The following is a 17,800-nucleotide window of genomic DNA, read 5'->3' as shown; positions in this document are numbered from 1 at the left end:
AGGTCTTTCAACTCTGACCTGAATAGTCCATCAAGGTGTACTTACAGCACTGCAAGGTGTCTCTTAGGCCAAGGCTTAAAATCCTTCCACATTCCTCTTGAAAATCAGCTCCTAAAGGCCAAAGCCACATGGTCAGGTGTCAAGCAGTGATCCCACTCCTCGGTACCACTTTCCTGTTGCAGTCAGGTTTGCATTGCCACCACACTCTGCCTCCCAAGTGCTGGGATTAAAGGGGTGCACCACCATCCTCAACATTATATAGCATTTTAAGTGCTGTCTAGTTTCTGGAGAAAACTTCCCTGAAGGCCTGTAAAGTACAAATGCTGTTACTTCTGGCTAGCAGAGGAATAAAATGAGAAGGTTAAGACAGTAAGACATTCTTACCTTCTGCCATCAGGCCAAAATTCTCTGGCCCCAAATCTCTCAGAACCTCCGGCTCCTCTTGCCACTTTTGTGATGTTTATTTTTCCCACAGGTTCATTCCCCACCCCACCCCCTTGGAAACCATCAGTCAATAAATAACTTGGCCTTTTCTTCAAATTCCCAAGTGTTTATGGAAAATTTGCTCCTCAATGAAGTCCTGTGTAAAATGGGCAATTTTGCCATCCCCAAGTCTTCAGGATTCTCTACTTCTCTATTTTCTATGTTTTTCTACAGTTTTCACTCTTTTACAGTGGAGTAGGTAATTAGCACTATGGTGTGCTGTGGTGGTTTGAGTTAGGTGTCACCCAGACATGCATGTATTCTGAATGCTAGGTACCCAGCTGGTGACAGTTTGGGAACTGGTGCATTGCTGGGGGAGAGTTGTTCTTGGGGTAGGCTTATGAGTGTTATATACAGCTCCCCCCTTGCCAGTGTTCAGTGCACTGTGACACTGTAGTGTCCCTTTGCCAACATGGAACCTCCCATCAAGTCAGTAAGTCAACAAAATTCTTTCTTCCCACAAGCTGTTTTGGTTGATAACTTTGTTCTAGAAATGAGAATGCAAGTGCAGCAGGCATCATGGATGAATCTGTTTATGAAGAAATAAGGATAAATGTCAAAGAAGATGTTAATTTTTTCATTGCAATTATGGATTTTCAGATTGTATTTTTACTGGTTAAGCATGACATTTTGAGTCAGTATTACTATGCAATATAAGAGTGAGTATTGTTTCCAATAGGAAATAATATTCTTACAGAAAAACAAAAGGCAACATTTGATTTTAAAACGTTATCTAAGAAATGTTTGTATGAAAGAATTAAAAAAAGAAACATTTGTTTGCATGTATGATTGTGTATACAAACACACAATATATTTCACAAATTTTGTCTGTCATTTTTGTGCAGGAGCCATTCTAACATTTCCTGTATTATTCCAATTTTATTATATGTGCTGCTTCTCCTGCCTTACTATACAGCAAACCCAAGAAACCCTAATCCTGTTCTTTTTTTAAATTTTTTATTAGCATTTTCCATGATTATAAAAAAAAATCCCATGGTAATTCCCTCCCTCCCCCCCTCCACACTTTCTCTGTTCTTACCTTACTGTTCATGTGGAACAGTGAAGATTCCTCACAGCCCTTCTGGTGTATTTGCTAACATTTGAACGCACGGATTCTAAAGGAGAATTTCCCTAACAATGTCAGTAATGAGTGCAGAGGGGCCCTGGGGTTATGATGCCCATTCCATGCCTAACCTGGAATACCAGGATGGTTTCTAAAGGAACATATTAGGCTTATAAGAATCAACTGCATGATTTGGATAAAAGATGCTATTTTTACATTTGTGTACAGATTAGTTAACTATGGAGATAAATACAACATATGCCAAAATTTTCACAGGTACTATTTTCACTGAGGTTCTACTACCTATAACAATAACACAAGGATGTGATTCCAATTGGAGTTGTTTTAGGGGATTGCTCCACAATTCAAATCTCAGATGATTGCCTAAAACTGTAGTTGTGAACACTCATAGAAGTAGAAAAGTAAGATTGTGGTAATTTCCCCAGTTATACTACACTTGATCTTAGCCAAAAGCCCTGAAGCACCTCCCCCTTTTTGTGAAATATGTTTCTACATGATTCCTAAACAGATATGAAGTTAAGCCCAAAGTTTGCATTGGCACTTGTGTCTCTCACAGGAAGCTTTGTCTTGAAATAACAGCAGAGGGGCTGGAGGGATGGCTTAGCGGTTAAGACAATATCCTGCAAAGCCAAAGGTCCCAGGTTCAATTTCCCAGGATCCAAATGAGCCAGATGCACAAGGTGATGCATGCGTCTGGAGTTCATTTGAAATGGCTATAGGCCCTGGTGTGCCCATTCTCTCCCTCCCTCTCTCTCTCTCTCTCTCTCTCTCTCTCTCTCTCTCTCTCATAAACTTAAAAAAATAACAGCAGGGAAGCATTTGCAATTTCTTTTAAAGTTCATTTTTATATCACTTATTTTATTTTAGTTTTTTGTTTGTTTGAGCCAGGCTCTCATGTAGCCCAGGCAGGCATTGAACTGCTGATTTTCCTGTCTCAGCCTCCAAAACGCTGAAGTCACAGCCATGAAATAGCCCTTGTGGCCTAGGAGTTTGCCCCTGGTTCCCGGCCATGTACTGTCACTCAGCGCCCGAGGGGGCGGGACTTGGGGCGCCGTCCAATGGGACACACGTTCCTCCAGGACAGGGCCGGGGGCGCGCCTGCGCAGTGGGGCCTTTGTGTGGCGCGCTGGCCGTCCGCCTCCTGGGCATGCGCGCGGTCGCCTCCTCCTCGGGAGTTTGGGGCGTTTCGGTCGCGGACTGTGGCCGGGCCGCGGAGCGTCGGGGCAGGAGGAGGGAGCCCGGAGGCCGGGAATGGTGAGTGCGCCGTCGGACCCAGGGCAGGAGCCTGCACGCGGCAGATCCCGGGCGGCCGGGCTCCTCGTCCGCTTCCGAGCCCCCGGCCCCGGTTCTCCGCTGGGGCCGCCCTGCGCTCCTCCGCCCGGCGCGGCGCTGCGGTGCGGGCCGAGCGGCGCCTTCTCCGTCCGTGCGGAGCCCGCAGCCCGTGCGGCGCCCTGGGCGTGGAGCGTGCGGGGTTCGCCCCAGGGAGGGAGGCGTTCACCCCAGCCGCAGCCCGTGTGCGCCCAGCTGAGGCCCGCGGGCGAGCGGCTGCTGCCGGGGCCCTGGGGCCGGCGGGGTCCGAGTGCGGGCGGCGTGCTCCCGGAACCGGGGCCCTCTCCCCGCCCGGAACGCCGCCCGCGTGCAGCGCTCGTCGGGCGCCTCTGTCTGCCTGGAGTGTGTGCGGCCTCGAGCCGAGGGGGAGGTGGTCACCCCGCGCCACAGCTCGTGGTGCGCAGCCCGCAGCCCACCGGCCTGCAGCCGCTGCGGGTGCCCTGGGTCCACATTCATGGATCCCGGGGACACTGGGGCATGGAGCAGCCAGAAAGGGTGGTTTGGCAGGTGCCCTACTGCTGGATGAGTTAAGAGGACTTTCCTCAGCTAGGTGGATGGTGGCTTGTGTAGTCTGGCCTTGTTTGGGTGGGTCACCATTATACACCCTGGGTTTTTTGACCTGTGTCGCCCTTTCCCCAGGGATTCAGGAACAAAGCTGAAGAAAGAGTTCTCCCTGAGCCTCTGGTTCGGAATCTCTAGTTGTCTATCACTTAATATCTGACTTCTCTTTCTCTGGATCTGTGACTATCTGACTGTGGAACTCCGTGCATGTGAGCAGCATCAGCCTTGGTCTCTGTAACCATTGGCTCATGTTTCCCTAGTGTATTGGGTTTCTCACCACGCCTTCCCCAGGCACTAGAGTCACTTGCCCATGGATTGGAAGCCAGATACCGTGTACTTTCTTACTGGGTGAGATTATTTAGGCAGCTCCCCTTTCAGCTAAGTCCCCGAGTGTGTATGGGAAGGCCTGGCTGGTGAGAACAGGTCCAGCTGGCTTGGGACATGATTCAGAAACACAGGAGCAGGGGAGACAGGGCAGAAACAGTCTACTTCCGTCTTCTCCCTGGAATACAGGCCTAAACCTTGGGGCTTTCCTGATTTTCCTTGTGGACAAGGCTACTGCTGGAGTTGAGTGCTTTTCACTGAGTGACCGAGGTCACAACGAAAGGCTTTGGATCCTCAGGGGCAGAGGCATGAGACATGGACCCCAGTCCTGCCCACGGCAGTCTGACCTCCAGTGCTACTTAGGCTCTCTGTCTGTGTCTATTTTTTCCTCCTTCCTTTCCCTGTTTCCCTTTTCCCTTTTCCTTTTCCAGACAGTGTCTCACTTTACACTCAACATGGAGCTGGAACTCACTGTGTAGTCCAGACTTGCCTGAAGCTTGCAACAATACTCTGCCTTCTGCTTTCCAAATACTGAGATGTGTGCACACGAGCCACCAACTTCCAGCTACCTGTCCCTTTATGATCCTCATATTTGTCTCTGTCTCTCTGTCCTCTGTGGTGTGTCTCTAAGACAGCGAACATCACTGTGGAGCCCTGGTTTGAGAAGGGACTTTTCTCTTTTTGTTGGTTGTGATCCATCCCAGGTGGTTAACGCTGCATGTAGAATACCAGGAGCAGCCATGCCCAGAGTTCTCACCCCTTCCTGACTCCTCCTCTCTGCGTGTTCCCCCATCAGTTCCTGTAATGGTGAAACAGGGGAGGGGAACTAGACCTTGGTTCAATCTCAGTTCCAAAAGGTATCTGTGTGTAGATTTGTTATCCCAGCCACTCAGGAGCCTATGGCAGGAGGTAGAACCGCAAGTTTCAGACCTATCTGCTCTGCACAGGTTTTTCAAGGCTTAAGTGGCTACCTAGGGAAACTCTTGCTCAAATAAACAAAAACCAAGTATTTAAATTTCAGTGATGGTGCATGTGCCTGGCATGACTTGTGCCTAACATTCATTCCTGGCATCACTTGGCGGCACCTGAGAGAAGCCAAGTTTGGCTGTTTGTGCAGTTTCTTGTTTTCTCTCTCTAGAATGGAGTAATTGCTCCCTGCTGGACAGTGTAGTGTGGCTTCTGCATGGCATGAGTTTAAAAAAAATTGTTCTGTGAAGACTAAACCTGCTTTTCAGTCTACCAGCCCTCACCTGGGACCATAAGACCTAGGAGAACAGTGGCCTATGGAGCTTAGCCTACTGTACAGGAAAGGAAGCTGATGCCAAGGCTTGGGAATTTCATGGGATTGTCCCTCATTGCCTGCTACCATGGGACACACAGTGGCTGTGCTTTCAGTAAGTACACAGAGTTTTAAAAGCTGTGGGAGAAGCATGAGTTTCTTCTAGTCCCCAATCTCTGAGGATGGATGAAGGACTAGAGGGTCTGTGGAGGGATTTGTGTGAGGAAGCCAGGCCTTATAGGTGTGAAGGAAGAAGTCATGGTCTGTGGGAGGCAGTGTGGGTGTGAGGGAGGAGACTTCAGGAAAGGTTCTGAGGTTTGGAGGGGTTTTTAGACTGGAGGCCAGTTCTCAGGACTAGGGAGTTTTAAGAAGATCTGAAGGGTGAAGTCATGGTAAAAGAAAAGAATAAGGGAACAAAAATGGGTAAAATTAAGAAGACATGGGAAGGGAAAGGAGCCCCTCACACTGGGGTCTGCTTAAAGTCTGTTGTGAGCTGAAAGTGAAAATTGGAGCATAGTTAGCGACATCTTCTGTGCTTACCTACATACTTAGAATGTTCCTTCTTTATACTTAGAACAATAGTGTTACTGATTTCTGATTAAAGCCAAAGCAGATATGACCTTGATATCTGACCTGATTAATTTTAGATAGATATATAAAATTTCCTGTGAAACTTTGCTGCGGTGGGATCAAGAGAGGACACTATACCCTAGTGTTGCAGTCCGGTCCTCATTGCTGGTAGAAATCACCCAACCAAGAACAGCTTCTGGGAAAAAGAGATTTATTTTGGCTTACAGGCTCGAGGGGAAGCTCCACGATGGCAGGGGAAAACGATGGCATGAGCAGAGGGTGGACATAACCCCCTGGCAAACATAAGATGGACCACAGCAACAGGAGGGTGTGCCAAACACTGGCATGGGGAAACTGGCTATAAAGCCCATAAGCCCACACCCAACAATATACTCCCTTCAGGAGGCATTAATTCTCAAATATCCATCAGCTGGGGACTTAGCATTCAGAACACCTAAGTTTATGGGGGACACCTGAATCAAACCACCACATTCCGCCCCTGGCCCCCATAAACTGATACCCATACATGATGTAAAATACAATGCTTTCAGTCTGACTTTAAAAGTCCCCATAGATTTTATCAATCCCAATGATGATTATACATCCCCATAGTTCAAGATCTTTTAACTGAGCCATAATACCAAAATACAACCTCAAAAAACCCATAATAGCACAGAATAAATATTCACGCTGCAAAAGATGGCATTGGGCATAGCAAAGAAACATTCAACCAATACAAGATTTAAAACAACTGGGGCAAACATCTGTAGCTTCAAGTCCAGCAACTCTAGCCAGTGACAAATCTTCAAGTCCGATAATTCTAACCAGCAACAAGTCTCTGGCATTCCAATTCCGCCCCTCCAGCTAGGCTACTCACAGTCCTGGAAAACTTCATCAGGGCCGGCAGCTCCTCGGCAGCCATCTCATGGTCCCAGCATCTCCACTGGGTCTCCACTGCAATCCACGGTTCATCCTCATTGCCCCATGGGGTCTCTATGCAGGCAACCAGCAAACCTGCTTCACACTGCCCATGGCCATTTCCAAAACACAAGACCGTGTTGCAAACTCAATGACCCTCTTTCAAGCATTTCTTATACTCCACAATACCAGGTAGGGTGCCAATTTGTTAATCCAGGGGGGAATAAAGCAGACTTTGAAGAACAGGACACTCCTTGAACACTCAGGCCCCTTCAAAAGAGTCGACATTGTTCTTGTTGCTCCAGCGCAGGTCAGCTATCCCAGTCTCAAAGGTTGTAATCTCTCAGTTGCAGCTGAACGGGGAACAATTCACCCAAAGATTTTTCTTTCTGTGCCATATCCCTCTGCTCACACCAGTTCATTTCTATGCAAAGCAACCCTGCACAACTTCTCAGGACATGGGCATAATGAGCAAGCTTCTCACACAAACTGCTAGCCCAGTCCAGGCACAGCTCTTTCTCACCCTCATAAGCCAAACCTCACAGTCCATAGTTCTTACTGCCTTCAGGTCTTTCAGCTCTGACCAGGATAGACCATCAAGCTGTACTTACAGCACTGCAAAGCATCTCTTAGGCCAAGGTTTCAACTCCTTCCACAATCCTCTTGAAAATCAGCTACAAAAGTCAGGTGTCCAGCAGCAACCCCACTCCTCGGTACCACTTTACTGTTGCAGTCTGGTCCGCATTGCTGGTAGAAATCACCCAACCAAGAACAGCTTCTGGGAAAAAGAGATTTATTTTGGCTTACAGGCTCGAGGGGAAGCTCCACGATGGCAGGGGAAAATGATGGCATGAGCAGAGGGTGGACATCACCCCCTGGCAAACATAAGATGGACTACAGCAACAGGAGGGTGTGCCAAACACTGGCATGGGGAAACTGGCTATAAAGCCCATAAGCCCACACCCAACAATACACTCCCTTCAGGAGGCATTAATCCCCAAATATCCATCAGCTGGGGACTTAGCATTCAGAACACCTAAGTTTATGGGGGACACCTGAATCAAACCACCACACCTAGGATGTAGACATGGTGAGTTTCCACCTGGCTTTGTAAGGCAAGGGAGAGAGACAGTAACACTACACAACCATGTAACAGTGTTCACTAGCTTCCCGTTGTCTGTGTCTCTTGGCTCCTGGGTTCTTTCCCCGAGGACTCCCAGACCCCTCACCTCCTGGAACTCTTATACCTGATTTCTAGGCTATTGCATATTGTGCCTGTGGAATTGAGCACCTGCATGAACTCATATCTCTTCCTGAGTCATCACGTTCCATTCTATCTCCCAGCTGCTCAGAACTCCGTCCTGTGTGACCTAAACTGTGTCTCTTGGCTGTGGTGATCTTAGGTTACACCCACCTGCTACTGAGCATTAGGACGTTACTCACCCGGCTGTTGTGATTTGGTCATGGGTCCACAGGCATGTGTTAGATGTCAGACAAATTTGTAGGAAGGCTTTAGTGAGGCAGCCTGGCACTGGCATCTGTGGTATTACTGATCTGGGTGCAAAGGAGCTTGGGCCTCATGTCCATGGTTTGGGGCAAGATGTAGGGTCTGGTCATGGTGTGTAGGAGATGAAAACTGTCGCAGTGTAGCAGTAGTGTGGGTGGTTTAAAAAGTTGGTTTCACCAGGTACCCTGTCAGCAGGTGAACAGAAGGAGCTTTCCTCATTCTGCCTGGTCATGGCCACCCACATCCCCAGGGCAACCATTCTTTCCTCTGTGTTTCCTAATTCTGTTGCAGCCCCTCAGGGAGGCAGAGCCAGGGCTCAAGGTTACAGCCCACATGTGAAGCTTTGTTTGTGCATTTGGATTGTGTCTTAGGCTGTTACCTTCTCTGTCTCTGAATCTCTGTGACTCACTCATTCATTGTCCTAACTCAGCCATGTGAATGTGACCCTACACTGTTCTCTTCCTGGTCTCTCTCGCTACTGTATGGTTTCTTTCTTTCTCCTTCCTTCCTTCCTTCCTTCCTTCCTTCCTTCCTTCCTTCCTTCCTTCCTTCCTTCCTTCCTTTCCTTCCTTCCTTTCCTTCCTTCCTTTCCTTCCTTCCTTTCCTTCCTTCCTTTCCTTCCTTCCTTTCCTTCCTTCCTTTCCTTCCTTCCTTTCCTTCCTTCCTTTCCTTCCTTTCCTTCCTTTCCTTCCTTTCCTTCCTTTCCTTCCTTTCCTTCCTTTCCTTCCTTTCCTTCCTTTCCTTCCTTTCCTTCCTTTCCTTCCTTTCCTTCCTTTCCTTCCTTTCCTTCCTTTCCTTCCTTTCCTTCCTTTCCTTCCTTTCCTTCCTTTCCTTCCTTTCCTTCCTTTCCTTCCTTTCCTTCCTTTCCTTCCTTTCCTTCCTTTCCTTCCTTTCCTTCCTTTCCTTCCTTTCCTTCCTTTCCTTCCCTTCCTTTCCTTCCTTTCCTTCCTTCCCTTCCTTCCTTCCTTCCTTCCTTCCTTCCTTCCTTCCTTCCTTCCTTCCTTCCTTCCTTCCAACTCTAGCTCAGACTGACCTGGAATTTACTATGTAGTCTCAGGGTGGCCTTGAACTCACAATGATCCTCCTACTTCTACATCTTGAGTGCTGGGATTAAAGGCATATACCACCAAGCCAGGCTTAGTACTGTTTTCTTTATAAAGCCTTTCCTTCTGGTTCTGAGGTCACTAGATCATAGGCTGAAATCAGGATTCCTCCTTCCTGGCTAGGTGACCTTATTAGGCATTTTTCTTCTCTGAGCTATTTGTGCATGTGTCTGCGTGTTGTTGTGGTCTGAGGAGGGACTCTGTCTAGCATGGACAATTACATTAGATTGCAGGATCCCAGGAGCAGCTGTGTGCAGAAACTTCACCCCTTCCTGTCTTCTTCACACAGTATCTGTATGTCCTCTAAAGTGCCTTGTTAATGTAAAATGGTGGAGGGACCTATACATTGTTTCAAATCTCCTATCACTCATATCTTGGTCATATACCTGTTGCAGTCAGGTTTGCACTGTTGGCAGAAATCCCACGGCCAAGAGCAGCTTGTTGGAAAAAGGGTTTATTTTGGCTTACATACTCGAGGGGAAGCTCCATAGTGGCCGGGGAAAATGATGGCATCAGGAGAGGGTAACCATCACCTCCTGGCCAACATCAGGTGGACAACAGGAACAGGAGAATGTGCCAAACACTGACAAGAGGAAACTGGCTATCATACCCATAAGCCCGTCCCCAACAATGAAATGCCTCCAGGAGGTGTTACTTCTCATATCTCTATCAGATGGGACCCTAGCTTTCAGAACATCCTAAGTTTATGGGGACACTTAAATCAAACCACCACATTCCCTCCTTGGTACCATTAACTGATAACCATACATGATGTAAAGTGCAATGCATTCAATCCATCTTTAAAAGTCCCCATAGTTTTTATCAGCTCTGATGATGTTGAATGCATCCCAGAGTCTGAGATCTTTTAACTGAGTCACAATACCAAAAAAAAAATCCCCCCAAACATAATGGCACAGAATAAACATTCATACTGCAAAAGATGGCATAGAAATATTTAACCAATACAAGATTTAAACAGAGTGTTGCAGTTCACTTCGTATTGCTTGTAGAAATCACCCAACCAAGAGCAGCTTCTGGGAAAAAGAGGTTTATTTTGGCTTGCATGCTCAAGAGGAAGCTCCATGATGGCAGGGAAAATTATGGCATGCGCAGAGGGTGGACATTAACCCCTGGCCAGCATTAGGAAGACAATAGCAACAGGAGAGTGTGCCAGATGCTGGCTTGGGGAAACTGGCTATAATACCCACAAGCCTACCCCCAACAATACACTCCCTCCAGGAGGCATTAATTCCCAAATCTCTATCAGCTGGGAATCTAGCATTCAGAACACCTAACTTTATGGGAGACACCTTAATCAAACCACCACATTTTGCCCCTGGCCCCCATAAACTGATAAGCATACATCATGTAAAGTGCAATGCATTCATCTAACTTTAAAAGTCCCCATAGTTTTTTTTTTGTTATCAATTCCAATGATGTTCATACATTCCCATAGTCCAAGATCTTTTATACCTATCATAATACCAAAAAATAACCTCAAAAAACCCACAATGGCACATAATGAAGTTTCACACTGCAAAAGATGACATTAGGCCTAGCAAAGAAATATTCAACCAATAAAGATTTAAAACAGCCAGGGCAAACATAGCTTCAAATCCAACAACTCTAGCCAGTGACAAGTCCGATAATTCTAACCAGCAACAAGTCTCTGGAGTTCCAATTCCGCCCCTCCAGCTAGGCTACTCACAGTCCTGGAAATCTTCATCAGGTCTGGCAGCTCTCTCTAGCGACTGTCTTGTGGTCCCTGCATTTCCAATCTGTCCCCATTGAAAAGCATGATCTGTCCTCATGGCTCCATCAGGTGTCCATGCAAGCAATCCCGCAATCCTGCTGCATACTGCCCATAGACATTTCCAAAACACAAGACCGTGTTGCAAATTCAATGACCCTCTTTCCTGCATTTCTTATACTCTTTAATACCAGATAGGGTGCCAATTTGATAATCCAGGTGGGGGAGGGGGAGGGGAGGATAAAGTAGACCTTGAAGAACAGGATGCTCCTTCAGCATTCAGGCCCTTGCAAAAAGAGTCCACATTCTTTCTGTTGCCCCAATCTCAAAGGTTGTAATCTTTCATATAATTGCCACAGAATAGGCAGATGTTTCACCAAAGATTTTGTTTCTGTGCCATATTTCTCTGCACACACCAGTGTGTTTCTATGCACCACAACCCTGCACAAGTTCTCAGCACATGGGAATAACAGCCAGGCTCTCACACAAACTACTTCTAGCCCAGTCCAGACAAAGCTTTTTCTCACTCTCAGAAGTCAAATCTCACAGTCCACTATTCTTACTGCATTCAGGTCTTTCAACTCTGACCAGAATAGTCCATCAAGCTGTACCTACAGCACTGCAAGGCATCTCTTAGACCAAAGTCTCAAATCCTTCTACATTCCTCATGAAAATCAGCTCCAAAAGGCCAAAGCCACACAGTCAGGTTTATTTTGGCTTACTGACTAAAGGGGAAGCACCATGATGGCAGGGAAAAATGATGGCAGCAGCAGAGGGTGGACATCACCTCCTGGCCAACATCAGGTGGACAACAGGAACAGAAGAGTGTGCCAAACACTGGCAACAGGAGACTGGCTATAATACTTATAAGCCTGGCCCCAAGAATACACTGCCTCTAGGAGGCATTAATTCCCAAATCTCCATCAGCTGGGGTCCTAGCACTCACAACACCTAAGTTTAGGGGAACACCTGATATGGTTGAGTGTACCTGTAATCCCATCACTGGGGAGGAAAGAAAGGGAATTATTGGTGGTCTCTGGGTAGCTGGCATAGCCAAATACATGAGCACTAGTTTCAGCAGGAGGGCATCTCTCAAAGAATATGATGGGTATTGACTTATGAAAACACCCATACATATGCATGCATACCTGTACACACAACTGTGCCATACATTAAAATTATTATTACAGGGCTGGAGAGATGGCTTAGTGGGTAAGCGCTTGCCTATGAAGCTTAAGGACCCCGGTTCGAGGCTTGGTTCCCCAGGTCCCACGTTAGCCAGATGCACAAGGGGGCACACGGGTCTGCAGTTCGTTTGCAGAGGCTGGAAGCCCTGGCGCGCCCATTCTCTCTCTCTCCCTATATCTGTCTTTCTCTCTGTGTCTGTCACTCTCAAATAAATAAATTAATTAATTAAAAAAATATTATTACAAACGTGGATGTGCACCACACACACCAAAAACAAAACTAATAAAAATAAGATCACTAATAATGACTTTCAAGGTGGTCGTCTGGCTTGCACATGTATGAACACACACATACACCCACACACATGTGCACCTAGACAAACATAAATGCCCATACACACCTAAATTATACTTTTGGGTTGGAAGTGTGCTCATTGATAGAGTGTATGCTCCATCACTACCATAATCATTAAAATTCCCAAAAGTTAAGAAACTTTTAGTTTAGGAGAGGAGATAATTGTAAGCTATGATGTAATTTGGTTGTTAGCTTCCCGTCAGGAATCATTAGCATCCTTGTTAGAATTCAGAAGTGTCTGAAAATAAAAATTATGGAGAGGCCAATGTGGTTGAAACAATTGAATAATGATGCTGAAATGCACAGCATCCATTAGCACCTTTGAGTCTTGGTTTTTTGAGGTCATGTCTAGCAATGTAGATCAGGTTGGCCCTGACTTGACCTCTGTCTCTTAAAGTCTGGAACTGCAATCTTGTATCACCTTATCTAGTTTTTATCTGGTTCTTTATTTGTAAGTTTTTCAAAGCTTTTGCAATGAATATATAAAAATATATAGGTTTGTGTGTGTATATATATATATATATATATATATATATATATATATATATATATATATTTTGTACTTAAGGGCAGAAAAAAACAGTATCTAATGAACCTTTCCCAATTTCCTGTGCAACATGATAATTCTTATGTAGCATGCTAAGATTATTGGCATTAATATGATTTCTAAGTTTAGTTTATAAATTGAAATACTAAGTCTAAAAGTGTCTAGGTTTTCACAGTAAGATATTCATACTTGTTTTTACTTTACAGATTTAATAGTGCAGATGTGATATTAGACACTGAGTTTAGACTATGGTTAAGTTCAGAATCCTATAGTTCTTTCCCAATTGCTATTCTTCAGAAAGGTGTAAAAGTAAGATCACAATGTAACAAGTTTTGCACTGACTATATATTAATTCCTCTAATCATCACTGCAACCCAGTTTTTGACAGGAAGCAATTTAAGGATGGAAAACATTTGTTGTGACTTAGGATTCCCACATGAAGGGGAAGGTATGGCAGCAGGAGCAGGGCTGCTCACACAGCAGTCACAGTCAGGAAGAAGAGGATAACCAGGAAGTGAGGCTGGCCTATAAAGCCTCAAGGCTCATCTTCCAGTGACCCACTTCCTCCAGTGATGCTCTACCACCAAGAAGATCGTTTTGAAGGAGAGACAATTACATGTAAATAATGCCCGCAAACACATGGATATTGAGATGAATTATGTAAGTCTAACTATGGGAATAAACACAACATATGCCAACAACTTTAAAGGTACTGGAGAGGTTATAGTACTTCTGAAAGGATTTGGAAGTTGTGATTACAAGTAGAGCTGTTTTAGAGACTTTCTTTCCATTTCCAATTTAAGGCTGTTTGTTCAAAATAGTAGGTGGAAAATATTCAAAGGAAGTTATAAAAGCAAGATTGGCATAAATGTCCCCTTTGTGATTAAGAGGGAAGATGAGATTTGGAATTAATTTGAGACTGTATGCCAGCTCTCACAAAGGAGTGAGGCCTAAGGAGATCTGGAGGGTAAAGTCACGGCCTAGGGAAAGAGTGAGGAGACTAGAAATGGAGGACATTAAGAGGACATGAGTAGGGAAAGGAGCCCTTTAGTTTGGGGTCTTTTTCAACTCTCTTATGAGCTGAATGTCAAGAATTCCAGCACCATTAGCAGCATTTTTGGTGGTGATTACCTACAAGCACATAATATTCCTTCAATATACCTAAAATAATGTTATAATAATAATTTATGCTTAAATCTCAAGCATATGTGATGTTGATTTGTAACCTGGCCAATTTTCCAGATGACAACTTGATATTTTCCAGAATTCTGTTTGAAATATTGCTGGAGTAGGATCAAGTGAGGACACTTTATGTCTGGATTCCTAGGCCAGGGGAAGGAAATGGTAATACCACATAATCTTGTAACACTGTTCACTGGCTCCTTATTGTCCATGTCACCTGGTTCCTGGGTTCTTTGAGGTAAGAGATCTGCACCTTCCCAACCTCTCACCTCCTGGAACACGTGTATCTGCTTTCAAGGCTATTGCAGCCTGGTGTTGGTGTAACCTAACACCTAAATCATCCTGTAACTGTTCTTCAGTCATCAAATTCCATCCTATCTCCCAGCTGCTCAGAACTCCATCCATTGTGATGTAAATTTTGTGTCTTTGTTCTGGTGATCTTAGCTGAACCCTGCCTTCCACTGATCATCAGGAAGGTACTCATGCTGCTATGGTGAGGTAGTCATACATTCAGGGACATGTTTTACCCCTTATGCAGAGGTCTAGGGTGGCTTTTCATGGCAGCATGCTGTTAGAAAGGAATACTATTGATATATATGAAAAGAACTTGGGCCTCGTGTCCATGGTTTGGGGCCAGGATAGGGTATCTGGTCATGGTTTATAGGAGATTATTTGTGGTGTGGGGTTATTAGGAAGTGAGTTTTACCAGGTGCCCTGTCAGCAGCTGAGCAGAGGAGACTTTCTTCATCCTGTGTGATTATGGCTGCTCACTTTCCCAGGGCAGCCATTCTTTACTTGTATTTCCTGAAACCTTACACAGGGAGGCATCGCCAAGAATCAAGCTCACCTCTGAAGGTTGTTGTTGCTTCTGAGTTTGTGTCTTAGTTTGTTACCTCTGAACCTACAATCTCTCTGTCTCTGCATCTCTGTGACTCTCTTTGACTGTTCTTATCTAGGTATTTGAGTGTGAGCTCCATCTCCATATTGTGCCGTCACTGGCCCATCTGTCTAATTTTCCTGTGTTTCCCACTATGCATTCGTTATAAAGCCTTTCCTTCTGGTATTGGGGTCACTAGGTCATGGGCTGGAATCAAGATTCCCACTTCCTGTCTTGGTGACTGATCCGGCAATTTCCGTTTCAGAGACCTTTATGCATGTGTCTGTGTTACCTTGGTCTGAGAAGGGTAGAGTGCTGACTGCCCGCTGGGCTAATTAACGGAGAATGCAGGACTTCAGGAGCATTCTGTGCACAGGCTTCGCCCCTCCCATCTCCTTCTGCCTATAACCATATGTCCTCTTCAGTGTCCAGTTAAGGTGAAGGGGTAACAGAGCCTATCCCTTGATTCAAATCTCCCCTCAAACCCTGACTATGTAGGTATGTATTCCCAGTTGATGAGGAAATATGCACAGGAAAAAATAGGCAAAGTTCAGAGCATCCTGCAGTTCCAAATACAGATAAAGCTAGGTGAATTAGTGATGTTCTCTCAAAAAAATAAGGTGTGCATTTCAGTTATTCGCAAGCTCTGGTTTCATTCCCAATCACCTTCTCTGTATGGGACCTTAGAAGAGCCAATCTCCACTTTCAAGAGTCAGTTTATGCTGAACATTTGGATGCAGTCACTTGCTGCCCTCGGGGTATTGAGGCTGCAGCAAGGCAAGTGTATGGAATTGCCTGGGAGATTCGGTTAATTTAATCTACTGTGTGGTTCTTGCTCTGCAGGATTACGGCAGTGGACTTCCACAGTCCCCTGTCCTGCCCTGTGATCTTGTCCTCTTCCTGAATGTACAGTACTGAGGTCTGGCATGGAAATCCCCTAGGGACTTAGCACACTCTTCCCTGGAACAATTAGTAGGTGCCACTAGGAAAGCAAGAGCTCACTCCCCACTCAGCATTTCTTGGTCCATGGAGGTTCAAAGATGAATAGATTCAGAGAAATCCCAGCAGAGGAAACATGCTGTGTCCTCAGAAGGTCCTGTTTCAGGTATTCACCAAGATGGTGGAGAGGGGAAGCCACTGCCATGGTCATTCAGTCAGTCAGAGCAGAGGGAGAAGGGGTAATAAAGAAAGTCTAGTAAGGCATATTGACACTCCTCTCCCATTTCATTACTGAGGCAGTGGGATTACTTTTGTGAATTTGAAGGCAGTGTTAGCTACAGTACACCAAAACAGCCTGACCAACAAGGTAAATGATAGTCTTACACTTCCTCCCCTGTACAAGTTCTGGGAATGGCATGAGAGAGAGCACATCTGTAATTTCAGGTCTTTGCAGGCTGAGGCAGGAGGGTTGTTAGTTTGAGGTCAGCCTGTGCTACATGTAAGAAATCATGGGGTGAATGAGGAAACAAAAAGAGAAACAGAAAGACAAGGAAGGGAAATAAAATGGTAGTTTATGTGAGTCCTAGGGAATTGAACCTTGATTCTTTGGCTTTGCATGCAAGCACCTTAGCTGCTAAGCCATTTCTATCTCAAATGAACAAATGGAAGTAAAATAAAATAAAAAATATTAAAAAATACTGGTGGAAAGGGAGAGCAAAAGGGTGGAAGGTGACTTAATGAGTTACTCACTCCTCTTCTCCTAGCTCTTAGGAGGAGGATGCTTGAGAGTATTTGTGATTTCAAGGCCCATCTGGTTGTACTGTGAGATGCAACTGCAAATTAGTGAGGAGGGTGGACAGATCAGTGAGACAGTGAGAGACTGATTATCACATCATAGGACTAGAATGCCCCAAGAGAAGAAGGGTATCCAACATGGAAGCATCATTCTAAAGATGTAAGATTATGAAAAATGAAGAGCTACAGAGACATTTAACAATCAGTGGCTGTCAAAGCGTCCATTGCAATGTGTGTGGAAGGGGAAGGGTGACCAATAGATAGATGATAGATAATTTTGGGGCAGGGACCCTATTCTACATAATGCTGGGGTTCAGATACCTGACATTTATTTGTCATGAGATAACAAAGAATATGCAGTAAAGAGTGATCCCTAGCCGGGCGTGGTGGCGCACACCTTTAATCCCAGCACTCAGGAGGCAGAGGTAGGAGGATTGCCGTGAATTCAAGGCTACCCTGAGACTCCATAGTGAATTCCAGGGCAGCCTGGGCTAGAGTGAGACCCTGCCTCGAAAGACAAAACAAAACAAAAAAACAAAGAGTGATCCCTAATGTAAATTGTGGACTTAGTGATCAATTATGCATTTGTTCATTATTCTCACCACCACCAAATATAGCATACTGGTTCTTGATAGTAATAATACATGCAGTACATGAAAGATGCTAGGAAGAGGAAAGCATGAGTCATGAAGTATGAACATAAGGAAAATGTATACTAGATGCTTAGTTTCTCTGTAAAATGAGGCGAATTTGGAAAGTAACACACTGTACAGTTGCTAACATACCCAAGGCACTTGCTGGACTATATTCAATCATGAACAACATAAGCAGATGTTGAGTTGAGCAAATGATAGTAATTAGTAATCAAAGATAAGAATGAAAGCCTACAACACAGCAGCCAACTGCTTCATCTAAATTTAAGATGCCACTTGCTCATAGTAATATATGAAGTCATTGGTTTTGGATGTTGTATTCATATTAAATTCTCCCGGAACCTTTAGGCATATCTC

At 45.2% G+C, this 17,800-nt stretch overlaps 1 protein-coding gene and 1 non-coding gene across 2 annotated transcripts in view; both read right to left on the bottom strand.

Moving 5' to 3' along the window:
- LOC123456275 (zinc finger protein 585A-like) overlaps positions 1-17,800 on the bottom strand; it is a 649,667-nt gene that overhangs the window by 475,328 nt on the left and 156,539 nt on the right.
- LOC123456344 lies at positions 1,283-1,392 on the bottom strand. Its single transcript, XR_006634479.1, has one exon. It is a non-coding gene; the product is annotated as a U6 spliceosomal RNA (small nuclear RNA).

The sequence above is a fragment of the Jaculus jaculus genome, chromosome 20 (genome assembly GCF_020740685.1).
Source record: "Jaculus jaculus isolate mJacJac1 chromosome 20, mJacJac1.mat.Y.cur, whole genome shotgun sequence".
Classification (NCBI taxonomy): Eukaryota; Metazoa; Chordata; class Mammalia; order Rodentia; family Dipodidae; genus Jaculus; species Jaculus jaculus.
This window is presented reverse-complemented; position numbering and strand designations above follow the sequence as displayed.